Genomic DNA, 7,113 nt, shown 5'->3' on the forward strand with positions numbered 1-7,113 from the left:
AAATACAATGCCTTTTGTATCATACAAACAAACAAGCTAAGCTAACGTTAGCAGTAACTTGCAATTAAAAATTTCTAACATATGTAAACTAACCAGTTTATTTACAAAAATACTCTGTGTATAGTCTTGGTTAGCTATAATTTGTCGTAAAATCTAGACAATCTAGAATCAGAGAGTAGGCAACCAAATATGAACTTGACTTGTGTGATTCTTTCTTTGACTTGTGTGATACTTTCTTGGCTACAGAACACTCTCCTGAAGTTCTGCTGACTGGGCCACCCACACAGTTACACCGAGGGAAGTTTTCAAACGCTTATCAAATGCCCCTCTAACATTCAATCTTGCCAAATGTGAGTTTGGAAAAGGTACTGTCCTCTACCTTGGCCAGCAGGTACGTTGAGGGCAAGTGTGTCCTGCAAATGCCAAGATCAAGGCCATTGCTGCATTTCCTGTGCCGACCACCAGGAGAGAGCTAAGACGTTCAGTTGGGATGTGTAGACACTATCAGCAGTTCTGTAAAAACTCCTCCACTGTTGTGGTCCCGCTGACGGCTTTAACCAGTCCTTCAAATCCCTTTAATTGGACTGGTGTGTGTACACAATCATTTGAGAGCCTGAAAGGTATGCTGTGTTGCGCTCCTGTCCTGTCTGCCCCAGATTTCTCCGTGCCATTCAAGCTTGACGTAGATGCCAGACCACTTGGAGCTGGAGCTGTCCTTCTACATGGGGATGACCAGGGCATCGATTATCCTGTGAGCTACTTGTCACGCAAATTTAATCAACATCAACTCAAGCACTCCACCATAGAAAAGGAAACTATTGCATTGTTTGCTCTGCAACATCTTGAGGTTTATGTTGGAACTAATGCTGACCATAACCCTCCAGTGTTTCTCTCCCGAATATTCAACAGCAACCAACGTCTTATGTGTTGGGCCTTTGATTACTCAAAATTTCAATCTAGAAATTTCTCACAAAAAGGGGTCTGACAATATTATTGTGGATGCTTTGTCCCAAGCTATATAATCTAGTCGTTAGAGATCACTTGTAGGATATAGTTCCTAACTTTGTTCGGACTTATATGGGTGGGGGTGTTAGGTGACATGCAGGGTCAGAGGGCAGAATTGTTTGTGTATATGTATTTTCCCTCCTGTTCTCTTCTCCTCCTCCTCCTCCTCACTGCTCTCAGGTAAAATGGGCCTGATTAACCTACACCTGTGGAGTGCATCTGGCCAATCACACAAGGTTCCAGCATAAAAGGACTGTGCCTGCAGTGATCATGGGCGACTTTCTGCCTGCCTGCGCTACTGGTTACATGTTCCTGTGCTATACTTCATTGAGTGAACTTCGTTGTTAAAAAAACTGTAGGGTTGTGGAGTGCGTACGTGTGGCTACGTAAGTTTTGGGGTACTCCATACAATTTTCAAGCACTTTTGTCTATAAACACTAGGTTATAGGGTTGGTGCCAATTTTGTATTTATGTTTGGTTAAGCTCTGTTTGTAGATATGAGAGTCAGCCTTTTGTTTGCATTTTCTTTCAAGTCTAGCCTCGGTTTAGGACCAGTTTTGTTGTATGCTTACTTTGGTTTATTACCACACCGTTCCACACTCCTCCACAATTTGGATACCTGTATTAGTAGATTCGCTTAGTTAATAAAACATTTTTCTTTTTCCCACACAAACTCTGGCTCCATTTATTGTGATTGTCGTGTTTATGTGTCCTTGCCCTTTAAACATCTTAGGAGTCATAACACTTAAAACAAATAACTCTGTTGTTTCTCTGTTGGTTTCAGGCTGGTTCTCTGTCTCAGGTTCTGAGTTTCAGACTGTGGACGTCCATTCGGGTCAAGAAGTCACACTCAGGTGCTCCAATGTTAGCCAGTATGATACTCTGATAATCTGGTTCAGAGTGGTCAACAGAACCTCAGTCAGTGTTATCTCTGTGTACTCATCTGGCAACGAGCACCAAACAAGTGATCCATTCCCAAATGGAAAATATGAAGAAGGCTCTGAGAACTCCTCTGTCTTTCTCAAAATCAAGTCACTGGATTTATCAGACTCTGGGTTGTAACATATTTTCTATATAAGTTTCTGAAGAAACATTTAGGACTCATATATTGCTAATTTTCAGACTAGTCATTTCCACCTCATTCAGCTTATTCTATGCGCACCTTTGGTGAGGCGTCAACCAGACAAAGGCCAAACAACTAATGCAGAAGATCAGAGGACATGGGGAAAGAGATCAGGGGAGCCAAGAACCTCAGGTCAGCAGCAATGTCAGCTCCACTCATGCTCCACCTCTTTGCCCAGTTTAGACTAAGACAGGAGTCAGATTCTTCCAAGATGTGGACAGCCAGAGTCACCACACTGAGCTTCTAAAGGACTCTTTAGGAAACTTATGGTTGACGTCACAGAGGGTTCAGACAATTGGCCTCATGCATAAATGTTTTCTTACATTTCTCTCACATTCAGCCTACTCAAAAAAAGACAATAATACAGACAATGAGCCAAATTTGTTCTTACCCATCTGTTCATATGTTGTCGAATCCCACTTGAACTTAGACTGGTTTTACGTGGCAGGTACTTTGCCAGGGCTGGTTTTTGCTATGGGCAATGTGGGCGACCGCCCAGGGAGCAATCCATGTGAGGGTGCACGAGCGCCCTAAAAAAAAAAAAAAAAAAAAAAAAAAAAAAATGGAGACAAAACTCGCCAGTTTTCTAGACTACCGCTCATTTCCATGTCAAGTTAGAGGAGTGGGCGCTGGGGCGCCCTCATTGTCACGTCAACTTGCTGCTGAGAGTCATACGGGCTGTGTGTGTGTCAGAAGAGGCAAGGAGGAGGGGGGCGAGGGATAGACTGATCCCAGGCCACACAACACAAACTGCTTCCGAATAAATTGTATTTTATTCCTAAAATTAACATAGACCCATAGACCCATACCTACATGTAATTAATTGGGTTATATGTAAAATGACAAAAAAAATAAAAAAATAAAAAAATAAATCTGTGCAGTCATCTACGTGACTCCGGTAACTCCGGATGTGTCGAGTCTTCATCTTCATCATGGATCAAAGTAAAAGACCAAAGAAGCCATCAGTTGCCCAGTTCAGAAAAAGAAGAAAAGAAGAAGAGGAGAAACGGGCAAAAGATAAAGGTATGCAGATTTCTATGAGTGACGTACTGACAGTAGCAGAGCCCGTCTACGGAGAGCCTCGCCACTCTCTATTAAGTCCCATTGTAACGAACAGTTCAGAAGCCGAAGTTCACTGAGAGTGGAACTTCTCCCCATATTAGACATTCTCTGGCTATAGGCTATTTATTAGCCTCTTGCTAATATGTTGCTATTAGCCACAGAAGACGACTGTATTTGGTTTTTAGTTTTGCTGAACTAGCAACTATTAGAATTGAGGCAATTGCACCTGTTGTTAATGTTAATGCCAGTTGTAAACAGGGTGAAAAACCCAGGTTGAAAAATCTGCTACAGTCTGAGCAGTGAATTCAGATTATGTTAATTATCTGCTGTTTCTCTATGTACAAAACTGGTGTGTTATCATAACTGGAACTGTTCAGATGGTATTAGGATGATGCAAAACAAAACTCGTATGTAAAATACGAAATAGTTGTATTCGTGCAGGAACCTTTTTTATGTAGTTTAGGCGCCAAGGGATGGTTCGCCCAGGGCGTAAATCTAGCCAGGACCGCCTCTGCACTTTGCAATTAGATTGAAGAAATGCCCCAATGAAATCATGTCAGGGCAGCAGACTTCACTGCCACAGTAATTTGATAGGTAATGTTACATCCAAGAAAGTAAGATTTAAAAAAGAAAATAAATAAATAAATAAAATATTCATTTATTTATTCAATTGTGTACAGTGGTATCATAAACCCAGAGAGGTGCAAAGCCTGCCATATCATCAAGGCATTGTGTGCAAATTAACTACTTCAATCTGATAAACAACGCCAATTTATTAATTTATTGTAAGTTGAGTTCAGGAACTAAACCACGCCCAATGTCATTCCATTTCCCACTCTTACATATAAAAGTGTATCCTAACTCTCTGTCTCTGTTTATCTCTGTTCTCAACCCCTTCATTGCTTATCCCTCTCTCTTCTTGTCTTCCTCTTCCACCTTTCATTACAGGAACCAGGGGACAAGGATCGTAAGTGTCCTGGGAATATTATTATAAATTATGAAATGAGTGAATGATGGTAGATTATTTTCTTCTGCAGTGAAATTTCTCACACGTCTTTCAAAATTCCTTAGAACAAACAGGTAGTACGCAGGTATTGAAGAATGCCACAAAACTTATTCAACTGTGCATGTGAGCGAGTTAATAATAAATGTGCGGACACACATTATTCATGCATCAGGTCCGATGAGTATAACCCAACATCACAGCTACTGTGGTAATGAATTGTACTGAGGAAGAGTATCTCTAATGAATCACTGTAATAGTGCAGGAATCATCCACAGATGTCTCCAGGATCATCCAACTCATCATGTCTTACTGGTATCAGCATCCAAACAACATGCACAGAGCAGCATTCATTAGTAAAGCATGTCAACAATTCACTACAGGTTCCTTTTTCTTCAATAAATACTAAAGATATCACATTATTCCTGTTACTGTGTTTAATCGAAATACACTTACTACAGGTTCCTTTTTCAATCTCAATGTGCGACTCCTACAGCAACACAACAACTGGTTATGTAATCTACAACTAGACAACATGAAGACTACTGAGGTTATTTTTAAAGCTGAGAATGTGATTCTTCGACCATGGAAATTAAGAGAACATGTGATGTCTTTATTTAGTATGTGTTCACTGAGTTGTGAATACTATTGTTTGAATATCACTTATTCTGTAATGATACAGTCTGAATCAACCCTCACTGCCCTGAAAGCATTAACAGTATGTGGCTAGCTATGAACAACAGGGTAAGCAACACATAAACACCCCGCCTCTTTACTTTAAAAGCTCACCCTTCCTGGGCTCACAACAAATACGGACTTTGCAGAGCTCCAGTCATTCGCACAACCATGAACTTCACCCTGATAACAGCTTTTAGTCTCTGCAGCCTCTGTAAGTACTGACTTTAATTGTTCATAACTTCACTCCTCAAATTATTTACCAAATTATTTACCTCATGTCACTTTAAAACAAGTAACTCTGTTGTTTCTCTGTTGGTTTCAGGCTGGTTCTCTGTCTCAGGTTCTGAGTTTCAGACTATGGACGGTCAGTCGGGTAAAGAAGTCACACTCACGTGCTCCAATGTTGACCAGTATGATACTCGGATAATCTGGTTCAGAGTGGTCAACAGAACCTCAGTCAGTGTTATCTCTACTACGTACCCAAAAGGCAACAAGGAGCAAAAGGAAAAATATGAAACAAGCTCTAACAGCTCCTCCGTCTTTCTCAAAATCAAGTCACTGGATTTATCAGACTCTGGGTTGTATCTCTGTGGAATTATCAGAAAAACAGAACTATTTTTAAGTGAGACATATTTAAAGATTGACGGTAAGTGTATTGTAAAGTCTTTACTTTAATAGGTACGTTTTGTTTGGTCAAGTCATTTTCTACTTATAATACAAAGAGATGCTTTGATGTTGTCTCCACATGTAAAAAATCCAGAAATAAAATCAAGAATGAAATTATCTTTATTTATTTAAAAGGCGGCGATGAGCCTGATGGTAACATGGACAACAAGCGTAAGAATTTCCTTAATATTTTTCTCCATTTTAATTTTAGTGTAGTCTCAAATCTCTAAAGTGAAAACAGAGACTAACTTTCTTTCTTGTAACTTGTCTTTGTTCTAAAGAGTCTGATGGAACGGTAAATCTGATGAGTGTGGTCCCGCATGTACTGGCTGTTGTCCTTGTAATGGTCAGCATTGGTCTGGTTGTTCAAACATTGAGGCTTAAAAAAGGTACTTATGGCTTTACATTTATAGGTCTATTCTTAAAAATACTTAATGTTCAATAACCAGATGTTTTCTTTCTGTCACTCAGCTCAAGAAAAACAGAATCCAGAGCAAAGACAGGTAAATCCAACTTTAACATTTATTTTTATTTCTTGTTTAATAAAGCTAAACCAGAATCAGCCTCTATAGGTTTTGCTTGTCTGCAATACATTGGTATGTACAGTATGTACTGTATATTTAGAAATATACTTGTATTATATTTATATGGGCCGAATACAAACAAGAAATATCAGTTTGTCCATTAAGAGCACAAACATGTCTCTTTGACAACTGTAACATGTCTTCCTCAACATTACCTTGGACTATGTTGTGATTGTAAATGTTCTTTTCACAGAAATGTGGCTCTGACGACCTGAACGACGCTGCAGTGACTTTTCAAAAGAGAGCAAAGAGAAGAGAGCCGGAGCCAAATGTTGTTTATGCTGCTACCAGATAGACTGAGAAGAAATTCATTCATTCATTGTCATATTCTTTCTGTGGTTAACTTTCAGCACTTCCTTTCTCTCTGTCAAAGTCTATTTAAGCAAACAAACATATGATTAGTGTTTAATAGAGAGGGAGCTGGTAAAACACTGACAACTGTCTGGATTGGCTCATAGCGCAGTCTGAACTGTTAACAGGAAGAGACAGCATGTGGTCTGAACTCAGCCGAGGTGAAAATCTTAAGACCTGTTAACTGGTATCTTTCTGGAAATAGAATCTGAAAGGACGCAGTGAATACTGGCTGACTCTTATCTGTAACACATTTATATACAAGTTTCTGAAGAAACATTTAGGACTAATATATTGATTTTCAGAGTAGACATATGACATAATGACATATTTTTAACATGAATTCTATGAATGAGGAAAATGAAAATTCATTCAGTGCAGACCTCATTAGGAAACATGTTTTGTTTTTGTTTTTTTAATATCCTGCCTTGAAGTAGCAAAGATAGTGTTAAATATGGTTTAACGTTAACGGCTTCGGCTGATTGTAAAAGGTTGCATATACACAGGGAGTATTGGGGGAAACTGTTCTGAAGTTGCGAAAGTATGAGCATGTGAGCTAGTTAATATTAAATGACACACATTATTCATGCATCAGGTCTAGTGAGTATAGACCCAACATCAGAGCTACTGCAGTAATGAAT

This window comes from Chelon labrosus, assembly GCF_963514085.1.
Source record: "Chelon labrosus genome assembly, chromosome: 1".
Taxonomy (NCBI): Eukaryota; Metazoa; Chordata; class Actinopteri; order Mugiliformes; family Mugilidae; genus Chelon; species Chelon labrosus.